Genomic DNA, 22,931 nt, shown 5'->3' with positions numbered 1-22,931 from the left:
TATTGTCCATTACCATTTTCTTTTTTTTATTTTTAAGATTTTTTATTTTTAAGATCTCATTCATTTGAGAGGTAGAATTACAGTGAGACAGAGGGAGAGACAGAGAGAAAGGTCTTCCATTAGCTGGTTTACTCCCCAAATGGCCAAATGGCTGAAATGGCCAGAGCTAAGCCTATTTGGAGCCAGGAACCAATAGCTCCTTCCGTGTCTTCCACGTGGGTGCAGGGCCCCAGCCACCTGGGCCATCTTCATTTGCCGGGACATGAACTTGCACCCAAATGGGATGCCAGCGCTGCCGGCAGAGGCTTAGTCCACTGCATTACAGTGCGGCCCCTCCATTATCATTTTCTGTAGTCTCTCCACTTTCCAGTGGGGCACCAGAACTTCTTTCTCCCATCTAACCACAACTTAGTACACTTAATCAACCTTTCCCATCCCTCACTGTTTCCTAATTTTATGCTTCTTTGATTTTCCAGGCTGACATGCTCATGTGCCATTGCCTAACAACTAAGGAGTGTATGAACCAGTATATACTTCCAGTCACAAATAAAAGTATTTAGATTTTCTTTCTTTTTTTGAAAACTCTTGCTTTCTCCAGCTCTTCCAGAGGTGCTGGCTTCAGGGTGTGGGAATTGGCTATTTACAAAATTCCTGTTCATTCTGCTGTTTGAAGTTCATGGTAAAAAATCAAATTAACATAAAGATTCAGAATTTTTGCTATTGGGGCCATCATTGTGGCATAATGGGTTAAACCACTGCCTGCAACAACGGACATCCTATATGGGAACTGATTCAAGTCCTGGCTGGGTCACTCCCAATCCAGCTCCCTGCTCATGTGCCTGGGAAAGCAGTGGGAGATCTGGATGAAACCCCTGGTTCCTGGCTTTGGCCTGGCTAAGCCCCTGACATTGCGGCCATTTAGGAAGTGAGCCAGTGGATGGAAGACCTCTCTGTCTTGTTCTCTCTCCCTCTCCATTTCTCTTTCTGTAACTCTTCCCTTCAAATAAATAAAACAAATCTCTAAAAAAAAAAGAATGTATGCTGTCAACAGTACTTATGTGCCAATAAACTTTGATTATAGCTATTAAATGAAAATATGCAGGGGCCAGTATTGTGGCCCAGCAGGTTAAGGCGCCACCTGCAACACCAGCATCCCATATCAGAGTGCTGGTTCCAGATCCGGCTGCTTTACTTCCAGTCCAGCTCCTTGGAAGTGTACCTGGGAAAGCAGCAGAAGATACCCCAAATGCATGGTCCCTGATACCCATCTGGGAGACCTGTTGGAATTCCAGGCTTCTGACTTTGACTTGGCCCAGCACTGGGTGTTGAAGGCATGTGGAGAGTGAATCAGTGGATGGAAGATTTCTCTCCTTGTTCCCTCCTTTCTGTCACTCTGCCTTTCAAATAAATGAAATAAGTCTTTCAAAGTAAGAAATTTCACATTGCTTATTTTGTCTTTTATATTAAAAGATTCTGGAAACCAAGGCAAACAAAACTAACTTCCTTTTTCCAAGGCAGACATAACTGACTTCCTTTTTCATTTTTACAGGATCCAAATGTTGACATTTCCATGGTTAAAAATGTTGAAAACTGCCACCAGTATTAAGAAATAGCTCTTGTTGTAGAAATAATTATCTATTATGTTATCCAATACCCAACAGAAATACCCCATTTTCTTTGAGGCATGGAAACAGAATCTCACTAACTAATATTAATTTGAACCAAAACCTTGGTGAAGTTTTGTTTTACACATTGAATAAGACACTAGTGTCTCTGTGAATTTTGAAGAAAGTCCAAAAGTCTGTTTAAAATTCAAAGTTAAGCAAAGACATTTAGATATAAACTGGAAAGCAGAAGTTTAAATAGAAATTATATGCTTAAATATCAGAAAAAAGTGTCAGCTACTTGTTAAATATTTCTTATATAAGTCTCAATTACAATTACTTCTAGTTGGCATTATTAAAAATGTTATTGTGCTCTTTCCACTCATCTGCAATAGAATAGTAATATGAATAATTGATAATCATCTACTGTCCAAAGGAATATTGTGGCACTAAGGTCCTTCAAAGATCATGTGAAAATAGGTTTGAGGCAAAACTATCATTAATATTTCAAAAGCCTCTCTAGATGATGGCAAAATAGAGCCAAAAATTTGAAATTAACTTCTGTGTATATTTTTTAAAAGATTTACTTATTTATTTGAAAGTCAGAGTTACACGGAGAGAGGAGAAGCAGAGAGAAAGAGGTCTTCCATCCATTGGTTCACTCCTCAAATGGTCTCAATGGCCAGCTCTGGGCCAATCCAAAGCCAGGAACCAGGAGCTTCCTCCTGATATTTCCATGCGGGTGAAGGGGCTCAAGGAAGGACTTGGGCCATCTTCCACTACTTTCCCAGGCCATAGCAGACAGCTGGATTGGAAGTGGAGCAACAGGACTCAAACTGGCGCCCAGATAGGATGCTGGCATTGCAGGAGGTAGCTTTACCTGGTGTAGCTACCTGTATAGCATTGTATAGCATTGGCCTGTATATTTTTCATCTATAATATAAAGTGTAGCACTATAGATCTCACAAATGTCACTGAACAACTATTTACTCAAATAATTCTTAACTAATATTTGTAGCTAGAATGACTTGACAAAGACTCATGGCTTACCTGACCCTTAGCTTTAAATAATTTAACACTCCTGTGGAAATTGTGAGTTCAGCATACCTTGTCATATTTATATACATTCCTCCCTTTGAATAGATCATCAGAACAGAGTTTGGTGCTTTCTTCAGAAAAAAGACAAACTGTGTTTCCTACCATAGAATTTGTATCAGTAAAGTTTAAGACTTGATGCTGGAAATCCATTTGCATAAAATAATAGTACTTGTCATCATGTCATTGGATTTTAATGTCATCATTTGGAAAGGAAATTAGGACAATTTCATTATCATGCATGGCCCTAAAACATCATTATTCTTGAATTGTATCTTGTGGCCTAAGAACAAAACTGAAAACTTTTACACTTCAGAATCTAGATACCTAACCTTTGTACCATGCCTTGTGTCTCAAGTGAATTATCCCAAATTTTCATTAACTTCCATAATACACATTTTCAGATATATTTGTATGTTTTAATTAACATTTTAAAAATTTATACAAAAATACATTTTGTGCATCCTGTTTATGCCTTTCCATTATAGTCACATCTTCCTAATTTTTGATTTTTTTTCTTTATCAAGGCATTCACAAAGGGCCAGTGCAGTGGGGTAGTGGGCTAAACCACTGTCTACAGTGCAGGCATATCTTATGGGTGCTGGTTTGAGTTCCAGCTGCTTCACTTCTGATCCAACTCCCTGCTAATGCACCTGGGAAAGCGGCAGAAAGTAGCCAAGTCCCTGAGCCTGTGCACCCACATGGGAGACCTGGAAGAAGTTCCTGGCTCCTAGCTTCAGCTTGGTCCACCTGCAGCCATGGTGGCCACTTGGGGGAGTGAACCAGAATATGGAAGATTCTTCTCTCCATCTCTCTTCTCTCTCTAACTTTGCCTTTCAAATAAATAAATAAATAAATATCTTCTTAAAAAGGCACTCACTGATTTATATTTGATTGATTCATATAGACTATTGAATATATCTTGATAAAATATTTATTTTCAAGAAAAGAATTTTAACATTGTCTAAATCAAGAAGTTAACTGCTTCCACTAAGAATAATAAATGAGCTTACAGAATGATGAAGATTCATCTGGAAACTTTGAGAACAAGTTCAAACACATGTAAATCTGAATGGAGACACTGAAACACCTTTAGGAATCCATCTTTAGTCTGTTGTTATCTCTATGAATGCCATCTGCCTGGCATATATATGCGTTCTTCATCCCCCATATAGAGACCTACAGAGGCTCCTGCTTGGTGTAACTCAAACGTCTTTCATGCGTGATTTTCAATGCTTCATTTTTTTTAGAGTTAAACACTTTTTTTTAATATTTATTTATTTATTTGAAAGTCAGAGTTACACAGAGAGAAGGAGAGGCAGAGACAAAGAGCGAGAGAGAGAGAGAAAGAGGTCTTCCATCCACTGGTTCACTCCCCAATTGGTTGTAAAGGGCGGAGCTGCGCCAATCCAAAACCAGGAGCCAAGGACTTGGGTCATCTTCTGCTGCTTTCCCAGACCATAGCAAAGAGCTGAATCAGAAGTGGTGCAGCTGGGTCTCAAACTGGTGCCCATATGGGATGTTGGCATTGCAGATGGTGGCTTTACCCCTTACACCACAGGGCCATCCCACAATGCTTCATTTTTGCCTGCATGCTACAAATATGCAACCCTTTAGCCGGCGCCGTGGCTCAATAGGCTAATCCTCCACCTTGCGGCGCCGGCACACCGGGTTCTAGACCCGGTTGGGGCGCCGGATTCTGTCCCGGTTGCCCCTCTTCCAGGCCAGCTCTCTGCTATGGCCAGGGAGTGCAGTGGAGGATGGCCCAGGTGCTTGGGCCCTGCACCCCATGGGAGACCAGGAAAAGCACCTGGATCCTGGCTCCTGCCATCGGATCAGCGCGGTGCGCCGGCTGCAGCGGCGGCCATTGGAGGGTGAACCAACGGCAAAGGAAGACCTTTCTCTCTCTGTCTCTCTCTCTCACTGTCCACTCTGCCTGTCAAAAATAAAAAAAAAAAAATATGCAACCCAAATGAAATTAAACAAGACAGAAGCAAAAGGAGTTAAATGTAAAATATACATGGTAATGGCTTAGATGATAGTAATACCACACTTGCACTTTGGTACTAAAGAGAAATCTAAATTTCACTTTGATGAAGTTCCAGGAAATGTCTTTTAAGGTGAGCATAGAATGTATCCAAGACCAAAGTCTGTAATAAATAATGCACATTTTCTGGTGAATGATGGTGTTAATTCTCAGAATTAATAGTCATACTCCATGCCCACCAACCTGCATAGTAATGGAATGGGCTTTAATCCAAATAAGCACTCTTCATCTCGGGATGCAATCCTAATAAACTATTAGGTTTCAGGGGTCGATGTGTGGCCTTGCAGGCAAATCTGATGCTTTGGATGCCCACAGCCCATACTAGAGTGCAGGTTCCTGTCCAGCTACTCTCTTTCCAGACCAGGTTTCTGCTAATGAATTCTGGGAGGCAGCAGATGGCTCAAGTGCTTGTGTCTCTGTCACACACATGGGAGACCAGGGTAGAGATCTGAGCTCTTGACTTGGCCTGGCATAAATGCCTTGGATGTTTGGGGAGTACAGCAGCACATGAGAGATAGCCTAAATATTTGTCAAGTCTCTCCCATTTTCCCAAGCCAATTCATTGCATTATTTTGTGCTTAGTCCCTTGCAGGAGTCTCCAAAGGAAATTCCCTTCTCCCTGGGTTATCACAGTTTCCATTTCTCTTCACACAGCTTCAAAAATTATCTTTAGACATGCAACTATAATCACATAAAGTGCTTATTCAAAATATTCAGAGATTCTGCACCGGACACAATAGGATGAGGTATACAAAATGGAATGGCTATTTCTATTTTCTTTTTATAATTAGTATACCCCCATTGATTTCCTTCTGAAGTCTATGTGAGAGTAAAAATTATTATTCTAATTTTTCTTAGGGAATATAGATATAGCATGACTAAAATGATGAAGAGATTGCTCAGTGTGGATAGCATTTGATTTTCTAATTCTATTTCTACTTCCACATTTTCTTTCACTTACCTGACAGACAATTGAAAGACAGCAAGATCAAGTTTTAAGAGATAGTTAAAATTCAAGATAATACATTGAAATATTTTTTAAAATTTTGGAATACATATTAATTTTAAATTTAACAGAATCCAAATAATGGGTTGTCGCTCCCCCTCTTCGTGGAGGAACGACACTAAGCCCTGCCTAGGCTTCATATCCGAGTCACGGCACCATTATGTCGCTCCCCCTCTTCGTGGAGGAGCAACACAGGACCCTGCGCTGTTCTTTCGTCTGCTCGGCCCTCCCCGGGTTTGCTGCTGGTTATTCCCGGGTTGGCTACTATCCCTTCCACCTCCGTGGAAGGGCAGTTCCCCCTGGCCGCATTCCCCACTTCCGCAGGGGAGCGGCACACCGCCGGCCGGTTCTCTCGGGGGCTGCTCGGGTGTTCCTTCAGCTAGATGTTCCCCATAGATGTTCCTGGTGCATGCCGTCTCTCTCCTCCTTTATAGTCCTTCTCCGCCAATCCCAACTCGGCTGCCCACACGCCGAGTACGCTGCTCTCCAATCAGGAGCAAGTCCTACAGTTAATTGGTTGAACTGGAGGCAGCTGTGCGGAAGCTGTTTACTTCTCTCCCAGCGCCATATTGTGGGAGAGCAGATGCATAGAATAAGTCTTAATTCCAGTAACAGTCTAGTCCGGTTTGCTCCCCACAATGGGTGATTACTGATGCCATAAACAAGAGTGTCAATTTGTTAAGTCAACAACAGGAGTCACTGTGCACTTACTCCTCATGTAGGATCTTTGTCCTTAGTGTGCTGTACATTAAGATTTAATGCTATAACTGGTACTGGTACTCAAACAGTATTTTTCACTTTATGTTTCTGTGTGGGAGCAAACTGTTGAAATCTTTACTTAATGTATGCTAAACTGATCTTCTGTATATAAAGATAATCGAAAATGAATCATGATGTGAATGGAAGGGGAGAGGGAGTGGGAAAGGGGAGGGTTGTGGGTGGGAGGGACGTTATGGGGGGGAAGCCATTGTAATCCATAAACTGTACTTTGGAAATTTATATTCATTAAATAAAAGTTAAAAAAAATTACGTGTAATAGTGTGTGCAGATTTATATATATTCTAACAAGATGAACACAGTGTATATGGAAGTAAGTTGAAGTGGAAGACAAATTTTTTAAATTAATCTCAAGGTCATGATGAAAGCTTTAGCATTGGGTAGTCTCATGCTGTCAAAAGGACAAAAAGTCCTCAGTACATTCAGTAGGAAAGAATTCAGTTCAGTGACTGCAGCCTTCTGTACTTCACTATGACCTCAGTCCCCTGGAAATTTAACTACTGTTTGGTCCTACTTAGTGGACCTGGCGACTCCAATTCTGCTTTCTCAGGGTGAAGGTGATTTTCCAATTTTGCCTATAAAAACAGGCAAATATAGAGGTAAATTAGTTGATCAAATACATCACTCTAACAATTTTTGTTACATGAGTAAATTTGAAGTGATTGATATGTTTGAACAATTCTAGCTATTTTGAGAACCCGACAGCCAGGCCTAAGATCTCAATTTAAAATTATAAAATTTATTTCAAGTTCATTATTTTCATTTTAAACATATAATATAGGGACAGATTTTGTGGCACAGAGGGTTAAACCACTGCTTTAGATGCCCATGTCCCACATTTTGGAATACCTGGTTTTGAGTCCTGTGTCTGTTTCCGATTCTGCTTCCTTTGCATGCACAACCGGGGGAACAGCAGGTGACAGCTCAAGGCTCAAGGTCCTTACTGCCCATGTGGGAGACTGGATGGAGCCTCTGGTCCCGGGCTTCAGCCTGGCCTAGTTCTGGCTGATGCAGGCATTTATGGAGTGGACCAATGGATGGAACATATTCTCTCTCTCTCTCTCTCTCTCTCTCTCTCTCTTATCTTCTCTATCTCTCCCTTTCAAATACATGGAAATAAAAATAAAAGGTATAAAATGTGTTTTAGCAAATGCATAAATAATTTATGTATGTTTTAATTTACTGGCTTTTTAAATATTGCTTAAGTATTCAGAAATTTTTTTTGATAAACTTATAACCCTCAACTCGGAAACATTTTACTATTTAAATTACTTAAAATTAGGCCTAATAAATTCATAAGCAGAGCTTAAAAACTTTGAAGAAAAATCAAAAAATAAGTCTAAAATGGAACAAATTTATTAATAAATTGTATGTATCCAAACATTCATCAGACTTCTAAAATATGATTAATTTCATGGTATATAGAGTATTTGATTTTTAGATTGAAATTAAAAATTAAAGGAAGATCAGGCTCTTAAATCCATATTATTTATAAACTATGTTTCACTTAAACTCAAGCAATTCTCTTCTATCAGCACTAACTGCTCTTTGATATTAGATATCTCATATTGGTTTATAAATAAATAAAAAATGTGTGAATTGTTTCAGAATGAATGAAGCCACTGTCTATATCTGGCAAACTTATGATTGCTTTAATGTATGTTTAAAAATCTTGGGGCTGGTGTGGCATAGCAGATACAGTTCCACCTTCAATACTGGCATCCAGTATGGGCACAGGTTCTTGTCCCAACTGCTCCATTTTCTATCCAGCTCCCCACTAATGGCTGGGAAAATTAACGAAAGTTGGCCCAAGGATTTGGGCCTCCCCCCATATGAAGGACTCTGACGAAGCTCCTTGCTTTGTTATAACCATCTGGGGTGTGTGATAACCATCTGGAGGATGGAAGATCTGTGTGTGTGTGTGTGTGTGTGTGTGTGTCTTGCCCTCTCTCTCTGTTACTCTGACTTTCAAAATAAATAAATAAATCTTAAAACACACACACAAACACACACATCCTGCTTCAATATAGTAATAAAATGGTTCCTGTCTAGAGAAAATTGGTTCTCTTCTCAGGTCCCAAAGCTATCCGTGTTTTCAGTAGGGATTCAGGACAAAAACGATTGGAAAATGATCTGATGCATCTGTTTCCACACCATGATTAAAACCTTCTCTGGGGCCTGATTCTCTTACCCCTGGGATTTGCTTCTGGTATTTTTTATTTCTTTACTGATTAAATTCCAGTGAATTTCTTTACTTTGTCTGCAATGTCTTCCATCCAGCTGTATTAATTTTTTTCCTTTGGGTATCATTAGATATTAAAATAATTTTGTTGGAAACGTCAGATTAATTCCGATTTTCTAAACCTTGAGGCTGTTCTGATTAAACTTTTATTTTCATTATCTCCAAATCACACATTATCTCTTTAGGTGCGTACTTGTGATATTCTCTAAAGAGTTTATAAATTTACCACCAAAAGTGTCTATTACTTAGCATATAAAAATGAATTTTAATGTTTATGTCATGAAAACTTATGTTTAATTAGAAAAGACAATTTGGAATAGCTACACGATTCCTGATATTATAGTTCAGGTCAACCAAACCAGAGGAGGACTGTCTTCAGTGACTTGTTCCATGTGCCTTCCCTGGCAAAGCATTTTGTTCTCTTTTGGTTACGTTTCCTACCCCACCAGTCTTTTCCTGCCCTAGCATCATGGATGCAGCAATTTATAAGACCACTGCACTCTCTATGAAGTAAAAGCCTTTACCCGGTTCTTACCTGCTATATCCTTAGCACCTGGAGAGCTGTATAATGTATTACAGGCATTTAATAAACACATTTTTAAATATATAGAAATTAATTAATGAACAAATGAATATATGTTCATAACTACTTGGTCATTTTCTTGTCTATGTAGCCTGTGGAAAATATTTAGATACATTCTGAATCAGTGGATGTGTGTAAAATTATTCGTATTAAGCAACTTTATTTTTAAGAAGTACAATTTTGTGTTCCATTTTGTATTGCATTCTCATGGTTATTTAGATATAATCCTGATGAAATGGAGATTCTTCCCCCAGTGTGTTTTTTAGCAATATGTTAGTGAAGCCTTGCACTTGTCTGACTCACCTTCTTCTTGTGTTGCACAATGGATGAGTTGCCAACTGGTCACAGAGTCGGTGGTGTCTAGTCATTTCTTTTTCATCCACTCTAGAGGAGTCTCTGTTGTCATCTGCCATCTAAGGTTGCAGAGAATCTAAAATCATCTTTTTATTTTCCTTTATAAACAACCTCCTGTTCCTTTTCCCTGGATGCCTGCAGATTTCCTTCTTTAAACTTGAAGATCAGTAAGTTTACCAGAAACCATCAGAGTCTTTTTGATATTTATTCATGTTTCCCAATCACTGCGACAGACAGCATATTTTGAATCTTCCTATTGATACTTTCTTTCATTACAAGACATGGTCTTGTATTTATTCTGAGTATTTCGATTCATTTTTCCTTCTCCATTTTCCAAATACATCAATTATGGCCATTTTCAATCTCCAGAGTTTGTGTTCAGGAGAATAATCATCTCAAAACTCAACTTTAATTATTTGCTTTCTCTGATTACTGTCTGATATTCTCAGATTTGTCTCCATTCTAGCTACTACTTTTTTATCTGAGAGTCCACTTCTTCCTGTTTTATTTTCCTTGTAAATAACAATAAATTTTCCAATTTTGTTATTCTGTCTTTGATTTATTTTTTTCTACCAAATATATCTTCAATTTATTTAAATGTCATTTTATCTCAAGTACTTCAAGGTTTGTTTAAAATTTTGGTGTCTCAGGCTAGTGCTGTGGCCTGGTGGGCTGGGCCTGCACCTACAGGTTCTTGTTCTGGCTTCTGCTCTTCTCATCCACCTCTCTGCTATGGCCTGGGAAAGCAGTGGAGAATGGCTGGAGTGGTCCCTTAACCTGTGTGGGAGACCCAGAAGAAGCTCCTTACTCCAGACTTCAGATCGGCCCAGCTCCAACCATTGCAGCCATTTGGGGAGTGAACCAGTGTATGGAAGACCTCTCTGTCTTTCCCTCTCTGTCTATAACTCTGAATGAATAAATCTTGAAAAATAAATGAATAAATAAATCTTGAAAAAAAACTTTGGTGTCTCAAATGTGTGTATCATAAAAAGTGACTTGTTTTCCTAGAGTAAAACTTCCTCATATTGAGTAAAATTTCCCCTACTTGTTTGCTTCCATAATAAATATTATAGATTAAGTGGATCTCAGGTAATTTTACTTAGAATTTCTATTTTCTTACCTTTCCAAACCACAACTGAATAATTATTTACAATTCTTAGATGATACACATTTTATTTGCAGGCCAGACTTGTGCACCTCAAGAGAATGCCATTGCCAGCGCAGCTGAATGGCTGGAGTTTCGTCCTTGGTCCTAAGCCAAGCTTGTCCAGTCTCAAACTCGCTCTGTTTCTCTCTCTCTCTCTCTCTCTCTCTCTCTCTCTCTCTCCTTTCCAAGCATATAACAAATTATCCTTGCCCTGAGATAAAGAGTAGAAAGGGGCAGCAAGAGAGTGATGCACATGTGTATTTTCTCCCTATGGAAATATCCATGATTTGGGAGGAAATGTCCCCGTCAGCAGTGGAGGACAGGCGGGATACCTGTCTGCTCCTCCCTCTCTTTTGTGCAGCTAGAATTTCAGGAACCAGGCCCAATATTTGGGTGTTTATCGTGGTGTGTGTCTTCCTCATGCCTTAGTGTACTTTGAAGGCACCTGTGGATACTTCCACAGCTGATAACAGATAACATAATTCTTGGTAAGTACTTAAAACCTCCAAAGTATTGTGGAATGAATGAAGAAAAGAAAGAAGAGATGCATTCTCGTCCTGTGAGACAGGTCTCCAAGTGCTTTCATCCTTCCCACACTTCTAAGGGACTGTGTGTCCTCATCTGCTGAGTGGTGATGCTCCTGTGCAACCCAAAGGAAGCCCTGTCACTCCCATCTAGGAACACAGGGCACCCTCCTGGGAGTGAAACTCCCGTCATCTGCAATCAGCCACCTCATTTCATTCAAGATGTTTCACACAGGATAACTCCTTCTGATGTACGTTAAGAATCTGCACACTCCGAATCTCATAATATGAAGGAAGAAATGCCCACCTTCACAAAGTCTGTGCAGCCTAATTACAACAAACATTTAGTAACTTGCCTGACATTGTCTGGGACTATAGAACCTTTCAAAATGTGCTCTGTCAACTACAGTCATTTAAGAATGTGGGACTCATGAAACTTCATATATGTTTAATACATATACTATCACAAAACAAAAATGATATGATTTCGTCAAATTTTATGCAGAATCTTTCTATTTTCCTCAAGATATTGAGAAGTTGCATAATGTTATAATTTGACAAATCAGTAAAAGTTGCATGCCACTAATCAATAATTGATATCATGACATTAGTATATTTGATATTATAAAATAATTTATGTTAAAACTATATATATTTTAATATATGTGAATACAAGAAATAAAAATGATCAAGTTCTCCATTAACCTTTGTGTCAATTGTCAGAATCCCACCTTAAATACACACCATCCTACATTTGTGGTAAAGCACTTGTGAACAATCCTACATAGTACCACATATTTAGAGAAATTACAGTGCAGCCTCTGGCAACCACTGTTATATATTTAACTTCTATGAGATCACTTATGAGTTGGACTGTACATATGAATGACAGCATGTGATATTTGTCTTTCTGTACTTGGAATATTTCTACTTAATATAATGACCTCAGGTTTCATCTATGTTCTTGCAAATGAGAGCATCCTTTTTTTTTTGATAAATTTAAACATTTATTTCCTATTCAATTTAGTCATCCAGTCCAGTCTCCCAAATTAGGCTTAATCACATACTGAGTTATCGATATTTTATTGCTGAAATCAAATTTTGATTTTCAAGGTATGTGGATAGGACAGATCACACATGCAAAAGCCCTTTTCCCCCAACCTTATTCATGGATGTTTCTCAATCAATCAATCAATGTATATTGACTTAGACAACATCCTTTTAATGACCGAATAGCATTCCTTTGCATGTATCACTACATTTGCTTTACCAATCCATCAGCTGGACACTTAGGTTATTTCCATATCCTGGAAATGTGACAGAAATGAAATAAATGTGGGAGAGCAGATGTCCTTGATAGACAGATTTCATGCCCCTTGGACAATTTTCCTATAAATTCTTTCTGTAAATTCTATCTTTGGCTATCCTCATCCATTTGCACATCTTGAACCACTATGTTTTGCTGTTTGTTTTATGTGTGCAAGTGACTGCATCTACACACACAGTTATAAAGCACACACACCCAGTCTTTTGAAAGTTGGGCAGATATTACCTGGTTGTCTTATTTTACTCAGAAATTCAACAATAATTTTTAACACATTTATTTATATTATAGTCAAAGCTACAGAGAAAGAGAGACACAAGCAGAGAGAGAGAGAGGGAGAGATCTTCCATCCACTTGTTCATTCCCCAAATGCCCATAACAGCCAGAGCTGGGACAGGTTGAAGCCAGGAGCCAGGAACTTCATGTGGGTGCATAAACCCAAGCACTTGGACCATCTTCCACTTCATTCTCAGATGCACTAGCAGGGAGCTGGATGGGGAATGGCAGCTGAGACTTGAACTGTGCCCATATGGGATGCTGGCACCACAGGTAGCTTAGTCCACTGTACCACAATGCTGGCCCAGCACCACTTTTCAATCTCATTTGCAAATCCAAAGATTCTCCATATTAATGAAATTAGTCATAATCAATATTACTACTCAATGTAGACTTAACATCTTCTCATCTACTCTCATGTTGTATTTCACTGATTCTTAATCCTACTAGCTTCTGAAGTCATCCACTTCATTTGTTTTCTATCAACACTTTTGTAACCCAGATCAGCAGGATAACCTACAAAGGAATTTTAATGTCTTCTCACTTATGTGTTTGCTATCATTTTGCCCAACTCTTTCTCCATTGTTATCAGATTTTGTTTAACATATAAATCATATGGGGCCAGCACTGTGGCACAGCAGGTTAGCGTCCTGGCCTGAAGTGCTGGCATCCCATATGGGTGCCGGTTCGAGACCTGGCTGCTCCACTTCCAATCCAGCTCTCTGCTACGGCCTGGGAAAGAAGAAGAAGATGGCCCAAGTCTCTGGGCACCTGCACCCACGTGGGAGACCAGGAAGAGGTTCCTGGCACCTGGCTTCGGATCAGCACAGATCTGGCTGTTGTGGCCATTTGGGGAGTGAACCAGTGGATGGAAGATCTCTCTCTCTCTCTCTCTCTCTCTGCCTCTCCTCTCTCTGTAACTCTGACTTTCAAATAAATAAGTAAATAAAATAAATATATATAAATCATATTTTGTTCTTTTATTTTCTGGAAACCCATCATGCCTTCCAAATTTATTCCTTCTAAAATCGAACATATTTATTATAACCTCCTTCATTTGCCCTATTAATTAATCCTTGCCCTTCTCTCCAACTTTATCTTCCCCCTATTCCTCTCCTTGTTTGTCCAATATGTTCATTTTTGGAACATTTTGTTCAGCTTTTTGTTCATTTTGTTCTCTCTGATTGGAAATATCTTGCCCACTTGCCTACATCATTTCATCCTTTGTGTGCATGGTAGAACAACATTTTCTCAGAAAAGGATTATATCAATTCTCACGCTGAATTAATTTGTCTACATCATCATGTCTCATAAGAAACACATGCTTCTTAAAGTGTTTTCCTGGGCAAAGTGTGTTGCTTGTTGGACTCTAAGAGCCTTGCGAAAGAACTTCATTACTACATGAGACTGGTGATCCCAAGGCACATGCAGTTTGCTGCTAATGCCATGGTATTGCTTAGGCAATAAGAAATTTTACTTAATTGTCTAGATTTCGTGATTTTTTCTCAGTGAGTTCCTGCTGAATAACTGACATTAGTCAATTTGCTTTCAGTGCAATGTTAAAATATTCCCATTATCTTGAACTAGTATTGAATTCTTGAGAACTTACTGCTTGTCACTTGTATTGCGTGAATGTCAACACTTCTGGGCTATAAGCAACATTTGATTTTTGAATTGTGCAGGCAATCAATTCCCATTTTCAAGATGTAATTTTATATTTCTGCATTTAAGCAACATTGGCCATAATTTTATATGCATACTTCTAATTCATAGATTTGCACATGCAATTTTCATGAACAGAAATTTTCATGTATAATTTGTGTTTACTTGTAAGTTTCTGGTCATATACTACTTATATATGTGAAATCAACTTACTACAGTGAATGCAAATGAGAAAAAAACTTAACTCCATGTCCCTTGGTTGCTTATATTTGGAATATTAACTTATCCTGTCCCCAGTAAAAGGAAAAAATTGTATACCTTTCATATCAATGCACCTGGCATTCAGCAGAAAGCATAACATTAATCAGTTACCTCCTAAAATGTTTTATGTGTGGAAAAAAATATACTATGATGAAAAATAGTAAATGGATGTACAAAGCGGTGTTCCAGGAATTCCATTCAGTGCTCTGTATTTATTACTTGACTCGGTTCTTACAACCACAAAGGGAGGTGGTGCCATTATTATTCCCAATATGCAGTTGAGACCAAGTCATGAGAAAATATATAACTTGCTCTGGACCACAAGTCTTAAGTGGCAGATTCAGGTTTAAAAAGACTCCAATACTAATTCTAAGATGTGTTTTTTCACTATGTAGCTAAAACCCTAGAAAAAACAATTCCACTTGACACTAATTTACTGTCATGGGAGCACATTTGGAAAAGCAATGTTTTCTTAATTTGTATTTTCTTATTTAAATGCCTTAAAATACATAAAGAGATGGCACTTTCCAAGATTTTTTTAATTGGAGCTTTAGTTATTTTTGTCTAGGTGGAAAGCAGCATAACTCACTTAGCAAAAGGAGCTTGAGACCACTGAGAGGGAAGCTGGATTCCCCGAACACACTTTGACAAAGCAGCAGGTTAGACTTGTGGAACAAAGAGTAACAAAAGATTTATTTCTTTTCTTTTTTTTTCCAGTCATAGGAAACCTATTTCTTTGGTCCCTGAAGGTTTCCTTTCCTTTCAGTTTCACTATGAAATTTAGGAAATTCAGTTAGATTCTAGATGTTGCAAGAGAGAGCAGGGATAAATACAGGGAACAATTAGTACATTCTAATTATTTTATTACTTTATATGAAAGAGAAACATTTGAATTTTATTTAATTCAGTAAGAGATTTATTTGCTTTATCTGTATGTGTTTCTCATATTACAATGAGCAGTCTCAAGTTCATTACCTAACTATGTCATAGGACTTTGACAGTAGCATATATCCACATAAGCCCTCTTGACACATTTCATTGGCTGCATCTTATATGAAATTTTGCTTATCATTTTCCCAAAGAATTTTATAATTTATGTGAGTGCTTTACAAAATTTGTACTCACATACTTCTTTTAAATTGTATTTAAATTATACAGGTTTCATGTATTTCATATTTACAGATTTAGAAACATAGTGATACTTCCCACCCATCTTCCCTCGCACCTACATAAATTGAATTACACAAAAATAGTGCCAGAGCATGTATATTCTCATGTAACTGTCTTTTTTTGTCTTCATTTCAGATTAGGGCAGCTTATCTCTAGGTGTAGCAATCCTTTAAATATTCCTAATAATGCATATAATTGCTTCACATTCATATTCCACAATTTAATTCATTTTTTTCAACCAAATACAGATTTTGGTTGATTTGTCTGCCTCTATGCTTTTTTCAATAATGCATACAGTACCTTTTAAAGTATTTTTATAGATTTATTTATTTATTTGAGAGGTATAGATATAGAGAGAGAAAGAGGGAGAGACAGAGAGAAAGGTCTTCCATCTGCTGGTTCACTCCCCAAATGGCCACAATGGCTGGAGCTAAGCCAATCTGCAGCCAGCAGCCAGTAGCAACTCCTGGGTCTTCCAAGGGACCCAAACACTTGGGCCATCTTTCACTGCTTTCTGAGGCCATAAGCAGAAAGCTGGATCATAAGAGGAACAGCCGGAACAAGAATCTGTGCCCATATGGGATGCCTGCACCACTGGTAGAGGCTTAACCCACTAAGCCACAGCGCCGGCCCCATTGTTAAAGTATTTTTGTAACTCTGTCCTGCAGTACCGGTACTAGAAATCCTTCTGGGTATTTACATGGGAGTGGATTTATGAGATCATTGCATATATGGACTTAGATCTTCAGTTTAATGCCAAGTCATTTCACAGCTTGGATTGAATTATGGAAACATACAAGTTATCTTACTGCTTCAGGTGCTTTCCAACTAAAGATGTTGTCATATTTCTTAATGTTTGCCAACTGGAGGAGTGTTGTCTTAAAAAAAAATTTACCTAAAACAGTGTTGGAAAAGCTTTCATTATATGCTTGTCTGATGCATATCTTCCTTTATGAAATGTCTTTCTTGTGAAGTCACAAATACTTGAAAACAGTAATCTCACAAAAATTGGAGTGATTATGTTAATATCAAGCAAAGTGTATTTCAGAGTAAACACAATTATCCGGGAAAAGAAAGCCTATAAGGCTTCAATTTGTCAATAAGTCGTAACAACACAATGATTATGGATATAATCACAGAGCTTCAGAATAAAGCAGAACATGATAGACATGTGAGAAATACTTGTCCACACAGGTTTCTCATCACTGCTAGAACAGGTAGAAGGAAAATCAGTGAGACAGTGGAACACTTGAATAGTTCCCTTAATACATTGGACAGAATCTATATTAGAACAGCCATTAAATCCCAATCCACAAGGAATGTTCATTAACATAAATAATATTCTGGAAAAGTACTACTTTCTAACCACAGTAAAAATCAACTATAAGCCAACAATATATAGATACATGGAAAATAATCAAATTGGATATGAAGAAATCCAGTTCTAAATAAATCATGATTATAAAAGGAAAATATAAAATACTTAACAAAATAGAGTATATCAAAATTAATAGGATATCACTAGAAGTTGAATTTAGAGGCAAAATTCCAGCAAAAAATATCTGTATTGGAAAATAAGAAAAAATTAAAATCAATAACTTAGGCTTACAATTTAAAAAATATATGAAATAAACAAGCTAAACCCAAAGGTGGAAGAAGAAAGAAAACAATAAAGATTAATCACAAAGTCAGTGAATAACAGCAAAGTCATAGAAAAAAATCAATAAATCAAAAACTATTGCTTTGAACAGATCAATTACATTAATAATGTCACAGAAAGATTGAGAACAAATAAAGGAACAGATACATTATCAACATAAGGAATGAAAAAAGTAACTTCATTAATATCTACAAATATTGTCATGAATCAGAAGATTCAATATTAGGATGTCAATTATCCCTAGTAGCTCCATGGATTCAACAGGGTCTAAATCAAAATCTCTGTAGGCTTTTGTGCAGTAACTGAAAGATAAATCTAAAATATATATAATTATAAACACTTAGAATTGCCAAAACATCTTTCAAAAAGGAAAATTACTAATTTTTCTATTTCTGTCTTCAAGACACAATATACAAAATGCTAGTTAATCAAGACTATATCAAAACATGTATGAGATCAGAACAGAAAATCAGAGACAGTAAATTGATTTTTCAGAAGAGTCCAAAGGTAATTTAGTGCAAAAATAAATAAATATTAATGCACATATCATATAAAAAATTTCAAAGTGAATTCTAGATCTAAACACAACACCTGATTCTTGTTATAAACTTTCTGTAAGGTAACATAGTAAGAAATATCTAATTTAGTAATAAGCAATAGTTTCTTACATATTACATTACAGATACAATAAAAAACAGCATTATACTCTAAGCTTGTCCATTGTCATATGTTTACCCTGACTTTCAATCTCCTGATTTTTTCTTCCTGTCCTGAGGTGACCTGCACCACTGCCCAGAATAGTTCCCACCAATTTCTGAAGTGACAGAGGAAAGAAGGGTAGTGATTAACTGAGCAAAGTTGGGTAACAACTTCTTGCAACCACACTGACCACTATCTGTGTTATGGCACCCACTTCCTGACTGCATCACTTCCTCAAGCAGCTTTCAGTTATTTCCTGGGTTTCTCAGAGCATTTACCGGATTTCGTGTTTCTCAGCGTGCTTACCTGAGAAGATGGATCTTCAGTCTGTGAACTCCAGCTACCTTGTAAGGTCAATGGATACAATGGCATTGACATACTTTACCAATGAAACCCTGAGAAAAGAAAGAGGTAAAGGACAACCTAGGTCCAAGGCTAAATATGAACAAAGCTTAGAGTAGCATTTGTGACCCGAAGAGGCTCTGTTCATGCATAAATATTGATAGCAATGTTGCTAACAAAGACTGTGATGATACATGAGCCTTGAGATGATGCATTCTAACAAAGTCCCCAATCTAAAGAGCTCATTATGATACATCTTTTGCAGGCTCTTAGACTTAACTATAACTTATGGAACATAAGAATACCCTCCATCCAATACACTAAACAAAGGTGATTCTTGAGCTGTCTCATGATACAACTCTTTGGGGACAGAGGTCCTGCGTGGGGAGTCAGTTCACAGAGACTCTTGTTTATTTAACAATTAACACTCTTATATATGACATAAGTGATCACCCAAGGCTCCTGACATGAGCAGTCTAGGCTACGGAAGCCTTTTGGATCCAGTAGCTCCACAAGGCTGTAAGCAAAGTAGACGTTCTCTCCTTCCATCAGAGAAAAGTACAACCTTCTTTGGTAGCTGCTTCTTTCCACTGGGGTCTCACCACAGAGGTCCTTTATGTAGGACATTTTTTTTTTTTTTTTTTTTTTTTTGCCACAGTGTCTTGGCTTTCCATACCTGAAATATTCCCCTGGGCTTTTCAGCCAGACCAGAATGCCTTGAGGGCTGATTCTGTAGTTATAGATAGAATTCTAAGAATATAATGAAACTTCTATCTCTCTCTTGCTCTTCCTCCCTTTTTTTTTTCTTTTAATCTTTTCCATAAGATACTTTCAATTCACTGTATAATCACAGGCTTCATGCTCCATTAAATAAAGAGTTCAAGAAGTAAAAAAAAAAAAATGAAATACCATAGTTCTGCAGGAATATAGACAAGTGCTATAAACAATGATCAAATGATAAGCTGTAATTTTCAGTCATGTACATTAACTTTAAATATTTGCTACCACAAATCAGAAAAAACATTGATATTTGTCTTTTTGCTTCTGATTTACTTCACTAAGCATAACACTTAGCATAGCATTGCTTGGCATGGAGTAGGTACTCAACAAATGTCACCTATGATAAAAATATTTTTATTTCATTTGAGGATATTCTCTTATTTTTAAATAACTAATACTTTCATGAAATGACATGATGTTTTTATTTTATAACATTGTTTTGTATATGAGAATTATAGAAATCTTAATTTTGCAGTTATAGGCTCCTTTTTGAAGTATTTTTAAAATACATTATCTGCTCATCATAGATGTATATATTCATACACAAATGTACACTTATACATATAACTTTTGCTGTCATTGGCAAGTTCACCGTGATTTCACCCTGGACGTCTCCCTAATCTCAACTCCAGGACTGTTCCCTTCTTCATGCCTTCCTCTAGCTTTCCCAGAGGTTCCGTCCGCCATTTTCACAGGGTTGATCCTGTCATGTCATTTTTTTTAAGATTCATCTATTTGAAAGGCAAACAATAGAAAGAAGTTGGGATTGGGAGATCCATCTTCCATCCACTGGTTCAACTACCCCAAATAGGTGAAATAGCCAGGTCTGGGCCTGGCCGAAGCCAGGAGCCAGGAGCTCCAAACTGGTCTTCCATATGGGTAGCAGAGAACAAAATACTTAGGGATCATCTGCTGCCATCCCAGACACATTATCAGGAAGCTGGACCAGAAGCTCAGTGGCCTGGACTCAAATGGGTGCTTTGAAGGGGATGCCAACATCTCAAGCCATGGTTTAAACTGTACCTCAAGGTTGGCCCCTTTTATCCTACTAGACTCTGATCAGAGATCCTCATTAAGAGTTTCACTGTAGTAAGGGATAAAGGACATCAGCCTAGAACCTCGGTAACCTACCTTTACACAGGTTTCTTGACCCTGTGTACTTTTGCTCCCTGATCTAAAATAAACCCGACCTCACAGGATTGACATGAGATTTAAACTGTTTAGTAAATTCATAGAAATATAGTGACTGATTCTCACTGGTAAGAGAACATACTCTCCACCTCATTTAAAATGGCTTCTTCTAGATCATATGCTATGTGATAATCACATATGCTACATGATAAACTTTTTTTTATAAATTCACCCCTTGTTTTTGTCCCTCTATGAGAATGTTAGCTCTCAAAAAAACTGTACAGACTATTTAGATATTCCTTCCAGCATCCGTCATAGTGCATGACAAATTAGCAGAAGAGATCATGCTCCAGAAATATTTTGAGGGGCTGGCACTGCAGGTAGGGCCATGGCCCCAGTGCTGGCATCCCGTGTGGGCACTGGTTCGAATCCCGGCTGCTCCACTTCTGATCCCGCTCTCTGCTATGGCCTGGGATAGTAGTGGAGGATGGCTCAAGTCCTTGGGCCCCTGCGCCCACGTGGGCGATCTGGAAGAAGCTCCTGGCTCCTGGCTTTCATTTGGTACAGCTCTGGCCATTGTGGCCAATTGGGGAGTGAGCCAGAAAATGGAAGACCTCTCTCTCTCTCTCTCTCTCTGCCTCTCCTTTTCTCCCTGTGTAACTCTTATTTTCAAATAAATAAATAAATTTTAAAAAATTTGAATGAATTTTACTTTTCAACACTTTGGCAGTTTGGAGAAAAACATTCTCTGTTTTCAAAGAAAATAATAACTACCTAGGTGATGAGATGATAATAGTTCTTTTTTTTTTAAGATTTATTTTATTTATTTGAAAGACAGAGTTACAGAGAGAGGTAGAGCGATAGCGAGAGCAAGAGTGAGAGACAGGTCCTCCATTCTGCTGGTTCACTCCCCAAATGACCACAATGACCAGAGCTGAGCCAATTTGAAGCCAGGAGCCAGGAGCCTCCTCCAGTACTCCCACACAGGTGCAGGGGCCCAGGGACCTGGGGCATCGTCTACTACTTTCCAAGGCCACAGCAGAGAGCTGGATTTGAAGTGGAGCAGCTGGGATTTGAACCAGCGCCTATATGGGATGTCGGCACTGCAGGCTAGGGCTTTAATCTGCTGCACCACAGCACCGGCCCATGATAATAGTTCTAATATCAACTCACATATGATTTGCAGGTGTGTGATCTTTAGTTACCTTTCTGCCTGTATCTGGGCTATCAGCAGGTACTCATTTTCATTGGTTGGCTCCCATTTTGAAATTCTTGTTAAATGTTTTAACTATATTCTTCCATTAAATCAATGAACTAGTTACTCAGAAATAAAACATCATAAGAAAACTTTTCTTCCCTCAAACTAAATTTACTATTTGAGAGAAATTTTTTCTCAAAATTAGAATAAATTACTACTTGTAAGCAGACCTATTTCTCATTTCCCACTATGCAGAGTAGAATCTTCATTTTCCTTACAGGTCGAGAAATACTGCTGATTGACTGTTGATTGACTGATTCATCTTCTGAATTGGGAATATTTTCTTGACAAATAAATTCATTATCACTATACAACTGACACTTTGTCATTTAGCTGTGATAGATTCGTTTTGATAAACTTAGAAAGAGTGCTCTCCAGGCCCAATTAGTGTAGATTGTACAAAAATGCATCAAGTTCATAAGAGCTAATCAATAATTTAAAAAAGAAGTTAACATGTAGACATCAGAAATAATGAGAAAAGGGTTTCTCCAGGTAATTGAGATGCTTGGTATACTGGCATTTCATCTCAGAACACCTGTGTTGAGTCCTGGTTCCACTCCTTGTCCCAGATTCCTGCTGATGTACACACTGTGAGGAAGCAAGTAATGACTCAAGTTATTTGCATCCGTGGTACCCACAGAGGAGTCCCAGACTGGATTCCTGACTCCCAGTGTTATCCTGGTCCATTCTTGGCTATTGCAGGTATTTAAGAAGTAAAACAGTGATTGGGAGCTTTCTCTCCCTGTATTTCTTCCTGTCAAATAAAAAATAAAATAACAAAATGGGCACTTCAATGGTTTAAAAAAATAAGTAGCAGTATTGTAGCTCGCACATATTACACTTTTGGGTCATTTTATTTTAACATCAATGGTTTTCTATTTGTATATTAATGATCAATGTAAAGGATTGTAATGTTGGTCAAGTTAAATAAATAATAAATACAAGGCTCTAAAGTATTTTGGTGCATAGTTTTATTATGCTGAAAAAAA

The sequence above is a fragment of the Oryctolagus cuniculus genome, chromosome 14 (assembly GCF_964237555.1).
Source record: "Oryctolagus cuniculus chromosome 14, mOryCun1.1, whole genome shotgun sequence".
NCBI lineage: Eukaryota > Metazoa > Chordata > Mammalia > Lagomorpha > Leporidae > Oryctolagus > Oryctolagus cuniculus.
The sequence above is the reverse complement of the archived record's forward strand: the minus strand, read 5'-3'. Positions refer to the sequence as shown.